This window comes from Cupressus sempervirens, chromosome 7 (assembly GCF_028749045.1).
Source record: "Cupressus sempervirens isolate cs-2001-9-10 chromosome 7, ASM2874904v1, whole genome shotgun sequence".
In the NCBI taxonomy this organism is placed as follows: Eukaryota; Viridiplantae; Streptophyta; class Pinopsida; order Cupressales; family Cupressaceae; genus Cupressus; species Cupressus sempervirens.
The window spans coordinates 431207234-431229973 of record NC_143124.1 but is presented as its reverse complement, the minus strand read 5'-3'; positions in this window follow the sequence as shown (position 1 = coordinate 431229973).

Here is a 22740-nt window from a genome sequence, read left to right as displayed (position 1 = left end):
CAATGATCTAGGGGGTAATATTCCACAATTTGGAGTAAACCCCATTAGTCAGACTTGTGGGCCATGATAGGAGGAGGGCTTGAAGTGAATTTGGCAAAGGGGTAGACCACCTTAGTCAAGATTTGAGCCACTCCTAGCAGGACATAGCATACTGGTAGTTGAAAAATAAATGGTCCACATCTTCATTGTTTCATTTGCATAAAACACACCAAGTTGGTCCTATAATACTAAACCTAGAAAGCCTATTAGTAGTTAGGACTCTATTTTGTATGGTTAGCCATAAGAAAAATCCAGCCTTCGGGAGACATGCAGGGTCCCAACACAGTTTGAGTGGCATCTCTACTAGTTCCCAACCTTGAGAGTGAACTAATGCCTTGTATCCTTGTTTCACACTATATTTCCCATCCTTTGAACTAGCCCAAATCAAATTGTATGATTTATCAAATTGTTTGATCTTTCTTTTTGAGATAAGCTTTTTGAATGCCTTAACAAATGCAGAGTCTAAACCCAATCCTTCAACTTGTCGCCACCTCCACTCTTGGAACCCATTAGATTGATACATAAATTTATAGTTCTTGACCTTATCTCCCCATAATATAGTCAATAAATATTTCAGTCTATCATGAACATGAGAGGAGGGGATCGGAGGGTAACCATCCCAGGAGTCATCCCCATAACAAGGCTTTGTCCCCCGATCCCACATCCCAAGACAGATGTTTACTAATCAACTTTCTACATTTAGACATAAAATTCCAACACTCCGTCCCTTTTGGTAATCTATTCATCCTGAATATTTATAAAGGGTCGGACAGATCAAGATATTTGTTATAATATATCTTGGCCCATTTATGATTGCTTTCTATATATCTTGGATTGGGCCTCCTTATCTGAGCCTTTGTGATTATTCAAAAGTTTTTGAAAACAAGTTACTAGAATATCTACTATCTCCTGAGGATTATCCATGTGAGAACCATGTTGGTTAATAATACTAGTGATTTTATTTAGAGATCTATTGCAGATAGTGGAATTATGAAATTTTTTTGTGTTTCGGTCTCCCTCATCCATCCGTCTTTCTCGAGATTTCTATCTCCAGAATATCTCTTCTTTGGAATGTATATCTTCTTGTTTTGCAAGAAGCTCTTTCTCTAAAGAGTAGCTTTCTCGATTCATGCCATGTTTTATGATCTCCTCATTCAATGTTTTCAGTTTTTCTTCAATTTCTAGCTTTTTTGAGAAAATATTGTTAAAATGTTCTCTATTCCATCGTAGTATCTTTTCTTTCAATAGTTTTAATTTGGAAATAAATATGAACATCTTAGATCCTTCAAAATCAACTTTCATCTACTAGGCCCTGATGTTCTTGATAAATTTCAAATCCTGAAACAACATCTTTTCGCATTTAAAAGGATTTTTGGTTGGTTTGTGTGGTTCTGAGAATTCCAAACAAACATGATAATGATTTGATCCAGCAAAGGGTAGGATGAAGGATTGGGCATTATTATTACATACATAATAGTTTCCTAATATGAAAAATCTATCTAGTTTTGTTGCTATATAATCTAGATCCTTTCTTCTATTATTCCATGAATACAAACCATTAGTTAAAGGAATATCAATCATGTTGTGTTTATCTATCCAAGTTTTAAATTCTAGGAAAATAAGATTAAGGTGTTGCACACCTCCTACCTTTTTATCCAAGCTTATAATGGTGTTGAAATCCCCACCCATGACAATCTGACTATCTTTGTATTTCAGAAATAAAGAACTTAATTCATTCCACACATCCCTCTTCCCTGAAGGGTTGTTTGGGCCATAAATATTAACTAGAATAAATCTCAGGTTTGATTTAAAACTCTACACGCTAGCACACATCCAATTGCGACTATGTTCTAAATATTGTAGATCTATTTTCCTAGGATTCCAAATTAGACCTAAGTGACCAGACGCTCCCATGGCTTCTAAAAGAACTGACTCCCATAAACCTAAGGACTTCTTGAGTTTACATCCATCTACCATGCTTAATTTTGTCTCCTAGAGTAAAATTATATTAGAATTAAAATTGTTTAAATATTGTTTAATTAATCTATTTTTGCTAGGGGCATTTAGACCCCTAGTGTTCCATGTAGTTATCCTCATGGTACTTTGGGAAGGTACTTCTCCTTCCCTATGTTGAAAAGGTTGTCAATTTTTATCTATTCTTTGCTCAGACCCTTAGCTTCTCTTAATTCCTTCAAGGTTTTCCTTCCTCTTTTCCCTTTCACTCTGCCATATCTAGGGGAACTCAATCCATCCTGATTCCTATGTATCCCAAGTTCTTGTTGCCAATTGATCGGACTGTTGGGTGAAGCATTCATGGGATCTCCCACTTTGTCAAATTCCTCCCTTTCCAATTCACTAAAGACCTTCTTCTTTATCCCTCTCCTGACCCTCTTCCCCAAATTGATTTTAGATTCCTGATCCAAGCCTGGACTTTTCAAACTCTGATCTACTTCTAATCCCTTTCCATGCTTTCCCAACTGTCTCAAAAATTTATCCTTTGCTTCTATATTAATTATATCCCTCCTGAGATTCTTTGTTGTATAGTCCTTACCTCCTAATTTGATGATCTTTTGTATCATCTTTTCTTTCTGGGTGGATGAACTTTTATTTATGTCTTTAAAGTTGAACACCCATGCAAGTTCCTCAGAAAGTTGTTCTAAATACTTATCATCTATTATTTGCACTTCCTCCTCTAGAGGATAGTCCAGATCCCTGTTTAAAAAATTTTGAACTTCTTTTACAATAGATCCCTCTGTGCCTATATCTTCACCTCACATGCCTAAATGATCAGGCCCTAAAGTAAAAGGAGAAGTAATTTTCCTATTCGGAGTCTACCAAAATTTGGAAGCACCTTTGATTCCTTTATCACTAGGAGTAGATGGTTAAACCTTAATGGTTATTTGAGGAGTCAACAAATGTTGATCATGTTTTTCTATTTTATAAGAATTATCCTCCCCCCAGTGTTTGATGCAGAGAAGAGTAGAGAGTTTTCCATCTCAACTATATCAAGAGCCTTATGAGATTCTGTTGTTTTGTTTTGCATCTTTCTAGAACTCTCTTCTTCTAAGTCTGCCTCACTTATCTTGCTTAATATCTCGTTGTTTTGGTCAATACCTCCTTTTTGAGCTGTCTTCAAAAAGGATATTGCATACTCTCCCTTATCATCCTTTGTTGTTTCATTTAGATTATGCTGAAATGAAGGATCCTCTGTGATATATAAAATGGGGTGTCTATGGCTCTTCATTTCCTTCATGTCATTTCCTTTGTTCTGCTTACCCAAATATGTTTGGAACCTACTTTCTATCTTTTCTTGCTCTACATCCTTGATTATATCCTTGGTTTCTGTATTAGGAAGTTTCTCTGATCTTTCTATCACTCTGTCCTTGATTATGTATTACTGCATTATAGAGTCACCATATCCACTTTTAGTTGTATCCTCCCTGGTCTTATCTGCTTTCTTTCCCTTATTTCCTTTAGAATTTTTTAATGCTCTATCATCCTTCTTAATCCTTGTTTTACCTTTAGATTCCATTATTGTTGCTAGTTTGGATCTTTCTGTCATAGTTTTGTTGATATCATCTTTATTGTGAGGTGGCTCTTCCTGACTTACCTCCTCATTTTGATTGTTTTTTGGGCTATTCCTTTTACTAAGATCCTGTAACTTCTTATTCTTCATTATTCTCATCCAAGGGAATTTACTTCTAAAGTTAGAAGTGAGAGGAAGAATCTTGGGTCTAATTTTGTGAAATTCATCAAATCTCAAGATGTCAACAATTTTGCCTTTATAGGTTTGAAATTTGATATCATATGAAGCTTTACCAGTTATTACTTTCTTTTGAAATTCTGATGGGTGGTTAAAACTGGTGTTAATAAGTATCTTAACGCTATTACAAAAAAAAAAGGATGCATCTATCCCTTTAACTTCATCCACTACAGATCCTATAGAATTGATTATGTCTACTTGACATAGCTCTGAGGGGAGCGATGGTATATTGAACCACAAAGGAATCATACATTCTAGCTTTTCTATTTGAAAATTATGAGACCATTCTACAAATTTGATGCAATGGCCATTTAAAAAAACACTCTGAAACTAAAATGAATTCTCTTTTCACAGATTCTTCTTCACATTTTAAAAACAAAATCCTATCAAAGTAATGGAAAATACTTACCCGATCCTCATAGTTTTCCTCTAGCCAATCCAATACTAGAGGGACATCTTTCATGGGGCCATTCCATATTGCAAAAAATCCTCCCTTGAGACATTCATGCCATGAATCCTCCACTACTTCGATCAAAATATCAATGGGTTTGTCAAAAAAATTAATCGGTGACAACCTGGTTGATGAATTAGGGTTTGCTGGCGGCGAGTGGTTAATTTTTTGGCAGTGTGGAGGGATGTAGCAGGAAGGGGGAATTGAGACAACTGGAGATCTATATGTCATAGGTGTTATTGGAGGAGAATTGCATACTGGAGTGAGTGACTACATTTGAAACTCAGGCTTCACATATTTTGTGAGGTTGTAGACATGAATTTGATTATCAAGGTATTCTATTGTGAAGAACGGGGGATGAGAGGGAGGTTCATAAGAACCTACGAAAGCAAATTAAATAGTCAAGATTACTTCCATACTATCCTCTCTATTTAGATGGCTCTAATGTCCTCCACATGGATGCTGGTTGTAAGATTCTCATGCACAATCTTCGAGTACTGCGAAACTATTGACCGTAGATACAACAAATCTGGCATCTAGTTTCTCTTGAGACTCCCTGTGAAGCCTTCGTCGATCTATTGTAGCAAATCTCTGACTCTTTTTTTCATTAGGGCATGATTTCTTATGATATCTCTTTTTTTTTCTTTGCATATACTTCTGGCCAAGTTTTTTCGCAGGGTTGTAATTCGACATCTTCGCATTGAAGGCAAAGCAAAGCCTTTTTAATTATGGTGTTCATACGTAATTAAATATTTATTAAAATAATATGATGAAAGATAAATTAAAATCCTTTGAGATGTGTTTTATATTTTAACCCAATTATTTTAATTAAATTATTTATTTAAATAATTCATGTAGTTCCACAAATGTATCATGTTTCAAATCGCTAGGTCCTCTACCTGTCTGCCCAGTGATGGTGATGCCCTACCTATTTCCTTTCTGACAATGCTTCCACCCTTTCGACATGATCCCTACAAGGAATTTCTCTGTAGTTAAATTATAAATTATATAATCATAAATAATCATAACAATTAACTTTTTATCTTAATTCCATGAATTTGCAATTAACGATCAACTAACATGTCATCTACACTTGAATTCATAACGACCAACTATCTTACCATTTCACCAAATTATATCAAATTAAATAGCCAACTAACTTCATGTGAACCTCAATGGCTATATTTCAATCTAGGTCAAAATTTGGGATGTAACATTATTGGCCAAGTTTGCACAAGGATGCAACTAGATATACAAAAAAATGTGACAAGTGTCAACGAATGGGAAGACCCATTAAATAAGATGAAATGCCCCTACAACCTGAAGTAGTTGTTACACCCTTTGACAAATGGGGGATTGACTTTGTAGGACCTATTGAACCTTCTTCACAGGGAAAATCCTACATTCTAGTTTGCACTGTGTAACCAAAAGGGTAGAGGCTAAACCCATGAAACATCCAAGGTATATCAACGTGGCCAAGTTCTTGTATGAATCCATCTTTACATGGTTTGGAGTCCCTAAGGAATTGACATCTAATCAAGGGGCCCAGTTTACTTCACATTTGATAACTGCTCTTATAAAGGAGTATACTATCAGGCATGGTAAATCATCACCTTATCATCCACATGCTAATGGTCAAGTAGAAGTTACTAATAGGGAGCTAGAATCCATCCTCACCAAGACAGTAGCACTCCTTAGGAAGGATTGGGCCACATGCCTTCCTAAAGCTCTCTGGGCTTATTGAACCACCTGGAAATCCACAACTAGTTTTACTCCCTTTGAGCTTGTATATGGTAAGTCAACACTAATGCCTAAATAATTTGAATATAAAACATTGAGGACTGCCTTGGAGCTTCGTATGGAACTCACTATTGCACAACAAGACCAAATCCTAATTTTAAACGGCCTTGATGAATGGAGAAAATCTGCATTGAGCAACACTAAACTCATTTAGCACCAAAGAAAATAGTGGCATGATAGGTTTATAAAAAAAAAAAATGTTTGTTGTAGGAGATTGAGCACTCCTTTATGACTCCAAATACAAGCATAATCAAGGAAAGTTTCAAACACAAGCTAGTTAGGATTGTATGAGATTGTTTTCGTATTTCCAAATGGTGCAATTCAATTATCTACCATTGATCTTTTCCACTTCAAGTTATTTGTCAATGGCCATTGCCTCAAGCTTAACAGTAAACCAGTTACCCATGAGGAGTTCCTACATTAATTCCAACATAATGAGGATATTCTCATTCTTGTAGCCAAAGAGTGTGGGTCTCTTACCCTAACTCCTAGTACTTCTTGACTTTGTTCAAGGCATTCATAATAAACACTTTCTTCTTGAAAGTAATTTCTTCACCATCCACTCCACTTCACCTTCTCTCTTTCCCATCTTACCATTTTGTCCCATCACTCTATCAATTTCGATGATCTTTTCTAGAACATCTTTACTGCAGTAGTTTCTAGGTACATACCACATAACTTTGCCTGCATTTTAGTTTATTCATGGTTTGTTAGGAATTGGTATTGTTTATACTTTTTCGCTCTTACATATCTTGTCCTGATGGGATCCATGCCTTTTCATAGTTGGGGGAGGGAAATATTTAAATATTTGTTTCCAAATCAATTTCAAATTGCATGTAACTTTAAAATTTCATTGAAATGACTAGAAATAATTGAATGCTTAAATGTAACATGTTGATGACTTGTCCTTTTGTGATTATGTCATTATGGAATTAAGGCTATTGGAAGTAGTTACTTGACTTTTAATGATAATTTGCAATGTGTTCGGGTGACAAACTTGTACATGAGTGGAAATTATGAAATTTGATCAAAAAAGGATATTATGAGATATTTTGTATTAAACTTGCCAAGTACACACAAATTTTCTAAGTTTTTCTAAGGTAACTAGTGCCATAATATTGAAAACTTTGATTCAACAAGCTCTGAAACATCAAGATTGTGCCAAACTTCTATTGAAACCAACAATGGGTGGAGGTCTCTAGAGGAACAAGCCAGTTGATCATCTGGTTCTTTTGGGTGATGCAGTTAGTTGTGAAATGTTTAGAAGAAGCGGATGGTTGGATTATTGCCTTAGTTTAAAAAGATTTGATGAAGAGGTTGCTCTTCAATTCATGAGCACCTTAAAGGATGGTATTGCAGTAGTTAAGGGTCTGAGAATTGAGTTCACAGAAGAGGTGGTAGTCGAGGTCACTAGGTTACCCTAGGAAGACAAAAATTAGGAAAAAGAGTTTGACCTAAGGACAACTAGGGCACAATTTAGTGTACACCAGGACCCTCCACTAGAAATTGACAAGAAACAAAGTACTTTTAGATTATCCTTGCTGATGGAGTTTATTCAACCAACTGTGTTTATCATCGAGTACTTACATGCAAAGGATGTTACAAATACCTACATGCCCTACATTTTGAGATTTTGGCTCACCTACAACATCATTACAGATAGGTAAACCTTTCAAATTTCTTGTTTAACATTGTTAAGAAGCAAGCTTGTTTAGTGCAGTAAAAACAGGATAAGTCTATCTCTCACCATTGCTTAGTAAAATAATTGTATAAAGGGAGTTGAATAAGCAAGAAATTGGATCATGGAAAGAGTTTTTGAAGTTGAAAGAGGTAGAACCTAGGTTGGTCGGTGTTGGACGTAGGGAAAAAACATCTACTAGTTTCTATAAAGTTGTTCCCAGAGCTAAAAATGTTCTTGAAGCCTCTCCCTCTAGTTCTAGAGTGACTAAGAAGAGGATTTACAAAGCTAAACCCTCCATTGCTAGCAAAAAGAGAAGCAAAAATGTAGAAGTTGTTAATGCTCTTGAGACCCCATCATCTGCTAACAATAGGTCTACCATTAAGAAAGGTAAAGATAAAACTATGGAACCTGAGGTAGAAAGGATAGAGAAACAACCAGATGAGCAGAGTAACATTAATGAAACCCTGCATCTGCAAGAGGAGGAAGGTTCAAAGAAATCTCCTGAAGCACTTGTGGTGGAAATACTTGTAAGCAAGAGGAAACAAAAAAATCCTCCATGATTGTCAACACCACCCATAAGGAAAAGTATAAGGATTTATGAGGGTAGGGTTCCTAAAGCCTTTATTCCCATAGCTACCCCTGAATTTTCTGAATTTGAAAAGGAATCCTCTCCGAAGGAAAAATCATAGCAAAACATAGCTGATGAGAATGAGTACCAATCTCAAAATCTGCAACCAAACGTTAACTATAGTGTTGACTATGTGCTTATTGACAGTGATAAGGAGTCTGGTGAACTTGAAGTATCTGAGGAGTTTGAAGGAAGCCCTTATATGAAAGATATTAGTGAGAATCTTGTAGAGTTCCCTTCGGAAGACTACCCAAAATTTAGACAAGAAATTGTTAGGGAATTTATAGAAAAATTGGATCAAGATGGGTTAGACACATTAGCTACAACAACTACTAAATCCAATAGGGAAGCAAATGTGGTGACAACAATTGTCATAATAAAAGGAGAATTCTCCACACCACAGGATGTTAACAAAACTCCCCATTTGGCATTTGAATGGATAGACCTCTTTAGTCAAGAACCATTGCCACCACCCAATCTGTCTACACCTTTGTTTGTAGGAATTAATTTGTTTCAACAATTTTCATGGGAGAGAGCTCAATGGAAGTTGAAGAAAGAAAAACTAAAACATGTTATTAATGAGCAAAGCTACTAGTTGAAATGGAGTTCAAATCAAAATGAAGTCTTGAAAAGAAAAATTGAGCAGATCACAGGATTGATTCCTAAATTAATGGAATGTAGGTCACCATCACCAATGTATGCCTTGTTTCTTAAGAGAAATTTACAAATTTTAAATTGACTAGAATTGTGGAAGGTCTTAATCCCTTTATTTCTACCCCATATGAGTTTTATGATGCATTTTAATTTGTTCCCATGGCTTTGAAAAATTTACTATGTGACTTGTATCTTCATAATCTAGCAGTACCTAATGACATAGAGTGGAACCTAGACCTATATGTAGGAGATGTGCAATTGAGAGCAGTGATATCATGGATGCAAAATGAAATAAGTAGAGAACATCAAGTTGCACCTTATAGGGAGAGTGAAATGACATCGCCATTGTTCATGAGACTAGAAGTTTAACATTCTAGACATACATGTCTAGATTAGATTTCTATTTTGGGAAATCCTGAAGGATTTGTTAAGGTGTGTTCAGTCAGAGAACAAGCCTCTACAGACTGGGAACAACATTCATCTCAAAATGTTGAGACAACAATTGTTGCCTCAAGGCAGTGATGGATTGGGATGCCACATGATCTAAAAATAAGAGAACCCCACTCTCCTCAAAACTTGACTCTTGCTACAATTAGAATCCCATGGTATATTGACTTGGGGAGAAATCAATGCAAACATTGGTTGTCATTAAGGTATTAACCCCGTTCTCCTACAGCCACTACTAGCAATAAATGACAATGCAAAAGATCACGATATGACAGCTAAAGTAAGGTGTTGGAAAAGGCTCAAGGTGAATTATGGTTACTTTGACTATATGAAGAATGAACCAGGGGAAAGGACACCTAGTGATTAGCGAGTGCGAGCCTAAATTAGGAACTTCATGATTGCTAAGGACCAACAATAGATCAGTTGGGGGGAATGATGAGCCTCTAAAAGGCCATTATTTTGACATCTTTTTAATCTTGTTTTTAGACAATTATCTTGCAGAAACTTTTATGACTCTATGGTTGTAGTAAACGAACTTATGGTTTTATGAATATGTTATCTATATGTTAAGATGTGAAGTTGAAGGATAGATAGTTCAGATATGCTATATTTTCTTCAATCTATGGACTTCTATGGTATAAAGAAGGAATGTTATATGTTGATAAATGTTTCCTCATTCATGCTATGTTTTGGGTAGATTCCTTCCTGTAGCCATAGGATTTGCAAAGAGTGATAGTTTGAACATTATAGCTTTTCTAACACTAGCAATAAAATGAATATATGTATGTGGAATTTGTATGCATTTAATGTCTTGTAGGTACTTGCCACGTGTATTCAAAGTTAGCACTTTAGTGCTAAGTCAAAGCCAACCAGATTGCTAAATCACTGCAACGAGTAGAATATTGTGTGATTGTTGTTATGGTAGCACATGAATATAGCTCCCTCAAACTGCTATATTCTTGGAGGATTTAATTGTTGTTAATGATTTTTCTATTGTAAACTTTGTGAACCTGTAATTGATCCTCATTGATGGAGTGATAATAGAGTTAGGAAATTGTTGTAGTTTCCCTTTAAATAATGCTCATTGTAGCTTTGAAAGAAGATTTTAGAAAGAGATAGAATAGATTGATTTTCATAACAACAGCATGTGATCTTATTTTTAATCAAATGTAATCTCTTGTCATGAATGAATAGACTACAAAGTTCAAGTTTCCATCTTATGTTTTGACTGTCTTTTCTATTTACTCATCTAAGGGAGCCCACTTGATGAGTGAACTACTTTGTTAGAATAAATTTCATTTCCTTGTTTGTTTCTTCACAAGGTAGAATTTTGTTGTTCCTATAGCCATTGATAATAGAATTAGTGAACTATTCTTGCAGCATAGGTGCATAGATAGATTTACTATATGTAGCATTACTTTAAGCTCTAAGATAAGATGTTGTTTCAGTTCTTAGTTTAAGTCTCCTTCAACATTTCCTTTGTTTTAGTTGAAATGACTTAAAAAGGAATTAGAGCATATACTTTGCAGTCACCCTCTCAAGCTTACGCTCCCAAGTTGACAAAATAAAATGAAGTTAGTATGTTATTCTTTAGGAAAACACATGATTATGTCTAAGAATGGAGTCATTGTGAGAGGATGTCCAATCCTTTGTTTCTAAGATATTAAGTTGACCTGCCAATGAAAGAAATTACATTTTCTACCTAAGAGAAATTAAAGCATCATCATTACAAAAGTAATCACAATTATCAAATAACACATGAAATGTATGAACTATGTAATCAATCTTGATATATAATCAAATGGTGAATGATATCACACAATTGTAAATCAAGTGTCTTTGAAAACTAAAATATGCATGAAAATTGGCCTAAAAGAGTTTGACTATAAGAACAAAATATAAAACTATGGGTGGGCACTACAGGACCTCCTTATATATCAAATCTCAAGCATACATGTGAGAGGGTCATCCTAGGAAATGTTTGAATTTTCCAAGACATGAACTCGGGATCCAAGGCTTTTGTCCTACCATGGACAAAGTTGGCCTCATATATGTCTATCAAACATGGTTGACCTCATCCCCATCCTAGAAGGACAAGACCTCAAGAATAGGCCCGAGGGTCTTGGGGAAAGTGCAAAAATAGTGGGAAATTGCATGATAAGGTCTAGAAAAGAGTTGAAGGAGCCAATGAGGCTTCTAAACTAAGAAAAATGGAAATGAGATGAGGAAAAGGACTAAGAGGGGCCCATGACATCCACCAAAGGAGGGACCAATGGTCTTATCAAGGGGTGTGTCCATTTTAAGATGATACATTTAGCCCCCACTTTAGTTTGAGTATAGGACATTCACATACAATAAAGTAGAGAAGAGAGAATATGGAAAATCACAATAAGATAGTACATTGCTTAGTCCAAGGGCATGAGCTACCAAAAAAATGGTCCTAACTCCACACCCATGCACAAGGGTACAAAAGTAAAAACAAAACAAATAAAGCCAAAAACCCAAGACAAAGACATGAAAGGGGTTAGTACTAAAAGCAACCCAAATCAACTAGTGAAGAGACCTCGACTGTTAATGTTTGAACCACTAATATCATATTTATAAGGCTATTACAAGATCATAAGAGATGACATTAGAAATATAGGAGCAACATCATAAATAACATAGCTTCATGATCTATTCCTACTAGTATGAGAGCAAAAGAGAGAGAGGGGCAAAGACATGATTACCTCACCTAGTAAGGCGGCCTCCATACCATGTATCATAGAATGAGATGCTTGCAAAAGATGGCATTGAATAGTCTAATGGGTTCATAATCCACTATTAAACCCATCAAAGTTCCACCCATAAATCAATTTCCTCATATCGTCGTGGAGTGGCCCAATAAAAATGTGTTACCCATGTTTGGGGCTTGGCATGTTTTTTATAATGCATTGCCATTGTATGGAACTTAGTGTATTGAATTAAAATATGTTACCTTTGTATGTTATTTAGCATATTGTAAAAGAAAAAAAGTGCAAAACTATATACAAAGGAGTGCATATGTATGCCCCCTCCTTATAGAGGTGATAAGAAAGAGAAAGAGGATACCTGCTTCACACAACAAGGAGATAACCATAATGAAATAATGCATACTATATTCATAGTGAAGGAAATTAACACTTACAATATAAGAACATATACAATCATGAAAAGGATAAGCACTTATGAGAAGAACACTTGAAAGGAATAGATCTTGTTAGCAAGACATCTACCTTTAAGAGGAGTTTCTAAACAAAGATACAACTTCAAGACAAAATAGAGGAAGAAGAACAAAAATGCACCTATTCCACCCTCCATGTACAAGTGGAATAGCGATCCTTGGATGAAGGATGACAAACTTTAAAACACATAGTAAGGAAAAATGTTTATAATGAACATAGTTTTTCAAATAAGAAGAGGTGATTATTGAAGGCATGTACCTCTTGTGTATAAGAGAGAGTTATGGTCAAGACACAATTCTTTATAGTAAAAGAATCTCATATGATAAATAAATTCCATTTTACTAAGGAAAGTCAATCCTGTAGACAAAGAGAGATAAATAATGTACAAAAAAGCTTGCCCCCTAAGTATGAGAAAAGAACTATAAGTCTATGGTGGATTATATTAAAAAATCTTGCAAGATATAAAAATGAACTACAAACAATAGCCATTATCTAGACATGCACAAAACAAAACACCATATAGCCAACAAGAAGTATCATAGAATAATGCAACACATTCGAGAAAATTAAAGCAAGAAACATCATAGTATATATGTAATTCCAAACAACATAAGATGTTAGAAAAGATATCACATATGAAGTAAGCTATATATGATTATTAAATGAGAAGCATTAAAATCCAAGGCATGAAAAGGCATTTTTAGGCGACAATAATCATGTCACACATGAAAAAAAGAATTACATACCCACAACTAAGAATGTACCATAAAATAATGCAAATCTATAGAGAAATGAAAGATGTAGATGAAAGGATACTATGTTATGACTACTTAGTTATCATGAAAGAGAAAAAGAAAAGGATCCCAAAGAGAAGAGAAAAAGAAAATCCAATATATGCCCTGAATGATAGATTCTTTATAATAAAGATATATTTATAAGCCTAAGATTGCAATCAGGATGTTTATCCCTATGTAACACAATAAATGCATACAAAAGAGAACATCAAATTATAAGAGAATGCAAATTCATAAAGGATTTTTGATGCATTTAACAAGGGAAGAAGAACACATTATGTCTCCTTAAGTGGTTTCAATTTAAACTAGACGTGTAATTTCAAGAAAAACATAAGATTGCACTTGAGATGTTAATCTATAATTAACATAATAAATGAATGCAAGACAATATGTCATCATATAAAACAAGAGACACAATGTGTCATAGTTCCTGCCTAATGCATAATGGTTGTAGAGGTGTAGATGAGTGAGAATAAGGTTAAATAGTTCTAAATGAACATTGTGAATGCATTAGTTTTTGCCTAGAAATATACTTGCGATCTGATAGGATGGCTTATATTTTGTTGTTAAATTCTCGTCCTAGAAATGCACTTGTGATCTCATAGGATGGCTCATATTTTGTTGTTAAGTTCTCATGTTATATCATTATATCTTTGGGAATTTAAACCCAAGAATAAGAGGCCAAAGTCCCCAATATGGCACTAAGTACTTAATATCATACTACGATCAATACATATGCTTTAGAAAAATTTGCACCTTCTACATTGACAACTTAAAATATGTGCAATGAGGAAAGATATCCATACCAATATTTGAATTATAGAACTTGAAGAAGTCATGAAGCATTTGGAGTATCACATTATATGTTTAAGCATGTTATGCATGCTACTAGAGAACCATAAGTAGTTGGAAAAACTTTCCCAACTATGTATTATTCTCATCTTGATTATCAAATGGAAGTCACACTATTTTTAATCATTAGATAAAGATAGATAGCAGTATAGAACAATAACAACAAAAACATATATGCAGAGGAAAAAAGGATAGATAATATAGAGGAGTGTGTGTGTGTGTGTGTGTGTGTGTGTGTGTGTGTGTGAGAGAGAGAGAGAGAGAGAGAGAGAGAGAGAGAGAGAGAGAGAGAGTTAAATATAGTTATTTTTCTTAATAAAACAAATAGTCAAAATAAAATCATGGTTATAATAAAAATTAAAATATATTATATTGTTATTAATGAAACTAAGAATTTAATTTTTATATTAAAACTCACATTTGTATAAGAAAAAATGAAATGTATTGAAATATAAAAGTATTTTATAAGTAAAGCTAATTGTTTAATTTTACACAATTAGAGAAGGTTTACTATTTAATGTTTTGAATTTCCAAATTTTTCATAAAATTAAGTAATTCTTAATTATGAAATAATATCTATATAATTTAATATGTACATTTGAAAATAATAAATAGATGTAATACATATAAATTTGATGTTGATGAATAAATATGATGTAATAAATAAGAAATAGAATATAACTATTTTATTTTAATACATTGTTTATAAAAACTTAATAAAAATTTATATATCTTTTAGAATTGCATTATTTCTTTTTGTGGTTATTTCCTTTAGTATGTTTTTTTGATCTAAAATATAATTATTAATTTAATATTATAATATATATTTAAGTTTTAAATATATTTAAACTAAATGATAAATTGTTTAAATACAAATAATAATAATAATAAATGATGTAATTTATAAATTGTAACACTTATCAATTATACATATTACAAAAGGCAAAAGCCTACAATGCAACGATAACTTGTGAACCTCTCACGTGGGAGGTCTTGGGTTCGAATCTACCTTCGCTTAACATATAATAATAATTAATTCTAACAAATAATAATAATTAATCTAGGTTTTGGTCATTTACCGATAAGTTTACATATTACAAACACTATTATAAAATATAATTAAAAATAATATTGTTTAATTTATTTTTATAAAACTAAAATAATAGTGATAATTTAACTACTTTTTAAAAAAATCAAAGTTTTAAAAAAATTAGAAGTTCAAATACAAAGATACAACATATTAAAATTATATTCCTATTGAGAATTAATATTGATTAGACATGTTGTGTGAGGTGGAAGATAAAATGATTGAATTTTTTTTTAAAAAAATCTTATCAAGATAAAATTGTAATTAATGCATTCATTAATGCATGATGAAGTTGTTAGAAAATATTTGTATTTTCTCCCCCACCAAAAATAGTATGGACCAATAAGATGAATGAAAAATGTGATTTATAAAATAATGAAAAAGATATAAACATTTGAAGTTTCATATAATCTTTTAAATTATTTGATTTGATTGGTCAATGTTAATGTCATATTAGCACTCACATGAATGCATAAGTATTCCTACCCATGGTAGGAACTAATAAAAACAAGTCAATAAAGGGAGAAAATAGATCCTATGACATAGATAGAAAAAGGAAATATGGCCCTTGCTCCAGAAATGTGGAGATAAGGAAAATGACTATTATGTCACTCATAAAGTAGGATGACGAGCCTACAAAGAATAGGCTAACAATATCACATAGCTAGGACCAACATAATAGGGATGTAGAATGTATCAAGTAGAATGATCATGAAAAAAATGGCATACATAATTAAAATTCATATGAAACATAACATAAGAAATGAATTCTTTATATTGAAAATAAGGATGAAGCATAGTAAACAAAGATCTCTTAGGTGTAATGAGATTGAAATTTAAAGATAAACATTCAATATTTATATACTCATTAAATAAAGGTATTTGATTAACAAAGTAAAGGATGTATGTTTTTACAATAGAATGTTGGTGTGAAACCTAAGGTTTTTGAATCTTGAATAGTTGAGAATCCACCCATAGGGTCAATGTGATTAAGGTCCTTATGATATAAGGTTTGATTGGTGAAAATAAGGTCATTATCTTTTTCAAAAAGACCTAATTTGTTTTGAGATGTGTCTTGAGAGGACTAAGAAGAAGCATCAAAGGTGTGGTTTTCTTAGGAGAAGGAGAAACAAGACTTCTTAAGGCCTCATACATAGAAGGAATATCAAGAAAATGCATAGGTAGTGGTTCTTCATGGTATATAGATTGTTTTATGGCAAAGGGAATAATATGTGTCCTTATCTAAGGGGTCATCCCAAATAGTAGAAGTATTTATGTTAGGGACACCATGACTCACTAGAGGTTTATCGATATCATCTTGAAAAAGAGGATCCTTGATGGAAGAACACATTGAAGTGTCATCATATGCATTAAATGGAATGTCTTGAATAACCACCCCATTGAGAGGAAATGTGATCTAAGAATGTACTAGATGTAATTTGTATTTTATATTTACAATGGAAACATATGAAAACAATGCAAAAGGAGATCTAAATACCACCAATACAAACAATAGCATACAAAGTAGATCTAACTCCAAAATTACACAAAGGAGGAAAGTGTGAAGTTTACCAAAAGAAGGTAAACAACAAATTTTAAACAATTTAACTCCAAGAAAGGGGCATGAGTCAAGTTAACCAAAATTTATAGTGAAATAGATGCAAAATAAGAGAGATCTCAAGAGAACAAGATCTAACTCCAAGATTAAGGAAATAGGTGTAAGATGTTGGGTTCACCAAAATGTATAGTGAAATTGATGTAAAATAAGAGAGATTACAAGAGAGAAAGATCTAGATCCAAGAAAAGGGCGCAAGACATTAGGTTCACCAAAATGTATAAGGGGGAATGAATTAGCTACCCTATACAAAGATGAAGGGTGAAAACCAAGATTTACCTCCTAATGTAGGCTCGATTAACACAAGATAAAGTGTCAACTCGTGACCAATACAAAATGGGTGAATTGATTGGAATTACTTCTCTGTCACCTTCATAAAGGGAGAGGTTTATGTAGGTAAATAGGCAGTACAAAATTTGAACCTAAAGGAAAGGGAATATGCATTGAAATAGAATAAAGAAGAAAACTCATCTTGAAGAATACAAATCTATATAAATACAATGTTAGATGCTATCTGAAACTACTAAAACTCATGTTCTCAACCTAAAATCATGAGATATACCAAAACCCATAAATAGTTCAACTCCAAACATAGATGATTTCGAGACGAAGATGACTTTTTGAGAAGAAGATGATTTTTCAGAACATGGAAGAAATGTGTGTTAGTTCTTTTGTGCCCGATTGAAAAATCAATTTTGAATCTTTGATGTTCAACAGAATGGGTATTCGTATCTATACTATGTTATGCTATCTAATACTTGTAACCTACAAGAAAAGTGTTTTTGTTTTTTGATTGTGCGGGGGGGAAGGGTTGCAAATCCTAGATTAAGAATTAACCTTGAAATAAAAATGCTAGCAAGTAGTAGAAGTAGATCTAACATGAAGCAATGTAAATCTATGAAAATGCTTTGAAGTTAGAATGCAATCAAATATATTGATTCAATAGCCTTGAATGAACTTCAAAAACTCTAGAAAAAAAATCAAAGAAAATTAAAATATTTATGAATGAATGTGCTTGAAATTTTCCATAGGAATGAATGTATAAGATGCAATAAAGGATCTTAAATGTATGAAGGGAGATCTTAAATTTTGAAAATTCTATGAAAGGCCTTGCATTAAATCCTTCAATTGCTTGAGTACTTGAATCCTCAATCTTCAATGGATGTGTGATAGATATACTTGATGTAAAATTGAAGAGGGAATACCTCCTTATATACCAAAGTTTGAGTATACACATGAGAGGGCCAACTTGAGAAGATTTTAATATTCTAAGACATGGGCCCAAGATCTAAGTGTTCCATCCTTCTAGGGATAGAGCAGACCTCATCTCTATCCATCGGGATAGGTCTGACCTCATCCTTATCCTAGGATATGGCTAATTTTGTCCCATTCCTAAATGGATAGGACCTTAGGATTAGGCTCAGTGGTATTGGGGAAAGTGCAAAAACAATGGGAAATTGCGTAACAAGGTCCGAAAAAGGGGTAAAGGGTCCAAGAAGGCTCCTAAACTAAGAAGAAGGGAAATGACATGAAGAAAAAGACTAAGAAGGGCCTAAGACATCTACTAAAGGAGGGATAATGTCTTATCATGAGTGTGTCTATTTTAAGATGATACAACAACCATAATTTTACCGCTCTAAAAGTAATTTTTAACAAACCTCAATGTAAACCATTAGCCCTAATGAGCTACCAAAAATCACCTTGATGCAAATTTCTAATCATACAAAAAAGTGACCACAAAAAAGGTTTTTTTATCCCTACATACATGTACCACAAAAAATCACAACATATTCACCACCTTTACATTCTCCTACCATTTCAACATGTAGGTCTTTGAGATTTGCCACCCAAAAAATACCATCTCCATAACTACACTTGTCATTATTTTGGTTCACTCTTACAAACTCAAGTCACCAAATATTCATGCACTCCATTGCCACATCAAGTCCCCCTTTGTCTCAAAACCATTGATTGCACAACTTCTATTTTCCATTTCCAATACTTTGAGATGAAACTCCCTATTTTTCTTCTTTAAATCCTCCAATGCTACCCATGTTTCTTGCAAATACTACTAATTGTCTAGAAGGTTTGGCTGGTTTATAAAGAGAATAAACCTAAAATGTTGCACTTTCAGTGGGTACTTAATGCCCTTTGAAACATCAAAACCCTGACCTAGGACTGTCAATTTGAAAATGTGATCTATTCCTAGGACCATATTCTCAGTGAGCAAAGTCTACAATACTCACTTGACAACCTCTGCGTCCTCTATAAGTTTCAATGCCAACCCAAAAATCAACATTGATGTGATTCTTGTGCTTTGCCATAACAAATTAATCCACAAGAAGATTCAATAAAGCTTTTAAATATGCCTTGTTCTTATAAAGGCACATTCACTTAAGCCCTTGCATCTTCATATTACCAAAAATGTTTTTCATTTCCTTATTGTGAGAAGGATGAATGTAGCCTCCATCCTTACAGTCACACTCAGGCATGAGATATGTAAAGAAAAATTATTATTTCAAAAGGGAGGAGAAAAAAACAATTTAATGCCACCAAAACAATTGCCAACTCCTATACGCCTTGAAATTTCCACTTCATCAACTATATTCATTTCACCACATTATTTCATCATTAGCATATGGTTGTCATCATCACTCTTTGATGCAAGATTCATTAGTATATGGTTATCATCATCACTCTTCGATGCAAGATTGAGATTTTAGAAATTTTGTTGATTCCATTCACCTGCTTAAAACATAAAAACCCACTTGGATAGTATATCCACCACCTCATCATGTCAGAGTGTATAAGACACTTGAACTTTTCAAAATGTAGTAATTCTCTTGGGACAACATTGATGAATTTTTGGAGATTCTAGGGCTAGAAAGATCACACTATGTTAGCATTTACTAGCACTTAAGAATCCCTTCTAAATGTAATCATTTGACTCCCATTCAATGACTCATTATATTATCTTGTAGTGCTACAATCACTTAAACTATATTATTTATCCCTTCATTAATTCATTTCACTTCCAAACTCATAATGCTCCCACTGCAATCCCAAGCAACACATAAAATCCTAGATGGTCCCAAGTTACCCTTCTAAGCCTATCAAAGTTAATCTTTATTCATCCTTCCTTAGGTTTGTTTCATTTGATTACATATTTATCTCACACTTTAGAGGCTAGATGCACCCAACTAAGCCCATTAACATGCTTTATATTAAGTATTGTTGTTTTGTTGTAAAAAAAATTATCATTTGTATAAATCTAAATAATAAATAACATTATCTTTTATCATTTATTTATTTTTAATACTCATCAAGTCAATGATCATTGGCATATTGTCACTTGCCTCTTTCTCAAAAAATAAGTTTGACATACACAACATTGTTGATCAAGGGAAATATCTAGTCATATAGAAATTATGCCAACATTGACTTGGGAATCATATATAAATATAGCTTTTATAGATTGGTCTCCATTAGTATTAAGACATAAGAAGTTTTTAGTGATTCATCTCATCATTGGTTATCTTCTATGATACAAATATTGTGACTTCACATTTGAAAATCACCTTCAATAAGTTTGATCATGGAAAATTAAAAAACAAGTACAAGGTAGGGATATAAATAAGTCTATTGAATTTTGAATTTGGTCCCAATCTCGAGAAATTCTAACAAGGGGACATTACACAAATTGAATTCCTCTTAATCTATCTCAAAATTTTAGAGTTTACCTTGTAGTTTATATCGACCAACAAACATTGGAGACTATGGGGCAATTGCATATGCAAATAAATTTATATAATGTAATAGGAAAGCCTAATCTATTTATTAGATTTTCATTGCATTGTGGATTATGTGCAATCAATTAGCACCACAAATTGATGTTTGAATTTTTGTTTGGTTAAAAATTAAGAAATACAACAATAGAATGTCTCATATCGATTTTCAAGCAACAAAAAGATTAGTACTTCATTCATCAAATAGATTATCAAAAAAAAAAAAAATACAAACTTTAGTAATAAGGCATTTTCTTATAATAATTTAAACAAAATGGAAAAAATATTGATCTCTCCTCAAGTTATTTATGAGAAAAAAATGTAAAATAGCTAAGGAATAAAACAATGAGATTCAAGGCCAATAGTGGAATGTTGTGATGGTTAATTTGTTGTGTTGTTATCCTTGCCATCAAGGTTCAAATCTCATGGGGATGAGGTCCCCCGTTTGTGGCCTCACTGGTTCATAGCTCCAGGTCAAAGCGTTTACCCCTCTAAAAAAAAAAAAAAAAACAATGAGATTCAACAGAAATGAAATAATTTTTTTATACTTCTCATATTTTTGTCCATGGCAAATGGTTTTCTAGAGTGTTATAGAAGTTTTGCAATAGTTGTAACATAAAACAACTAACAAAACCTTATATGTATAGAGAATCAAGAAAGTGCCTCCTCCATCATCCTTTTCACAAAACTCCACTCACCTCTCCATTTTGTGATCATACAAAGAGCACAAGATATAATCTAGGAGGTATTTTTTCTTTTGTGAGGAGACCCTAACCGTCATTCTTGAGGTTTCTAATGTAGCTAGTCATGCTTTCACAGAAGTTGCACAAAAAAACTTGATTAGGATGAAAGACACCCATACATCTCAACAAGTGCAAAAAAGTTCTTGACATCCTACGTGATGCAAAATTGATTAGTAATGCCAAACATTTGAAAGAAACTTCCATCTAAATAAATTGTTTTATTTTCCTCTTTTGGTCAAACATTTCAACTTTTTATTTGATAAGTGATGACAACTTCCTTATAGAAGAAAATGTGTTAATCATTGAGAAATAAAGGCCAATGGCTCTTACATTGTTAAAACCTTGAAGCTCTTTCATTTCCATTTCAAAATCTCATTCTTTCCAATATTCATAATATTCATAACCTCATTGTTGAACCCATCAAGTGTTTTCAATAATTGAGTATTAAATATGTTAGAAATAGGGAATACTGGGGGGGGGGGGGGTTGTGAATTAGTATTTTACAAACTTTTGTTACCACTTGGATATTATTTATTACTTTTAACCATGCATAAGAAAGTAAACAAGTAATGTTGAACAATAAGAGTAACCATGCACAAAGATAACTCATAACACCATATTTTGTTAACTAGGGAAACCCTGGCCAAGAGAAAACCCCAGAGGGAATGATGCTCACAAAGATATATATATATATATATATATATATATATATATATATATATATATATATAAAACTTGTTAGAGGATGGACCCTGTTAGGAGTCTATAAACACATTCAGTACATAAGTGTCCCTGTTAGGAGACTTTGAATCCCTGTTAGGAGATTCCAACCCTATTAGGAGTTATGGTACAATATATGCAAAAAGATCTCACTGCCCAAACATGCACTTTCAATTACAAGAAGAGCTCACTACCCAAACTAGTAAATTATCCTCTGAGTTCCTTGAATACATAAGTATAGATGTTGTACCTTCTTTTAGCTAATCTTTGATCTTAGCTTGATCTCAAATCACAAAATCAGGTTATCAAAAGTTCACTTATGCATATGATACAAAACTTCGCATTCATAGCTTTTGCATATGTCTACACCATAATCTCGTAAGATATTTTTACATAAATACCATGCCTTTTCAAAAATTGCTGCTAGGTTAGCTAAGACCAAAATAAACTTTCCAATTTAGAGTAAACATCTAGGATG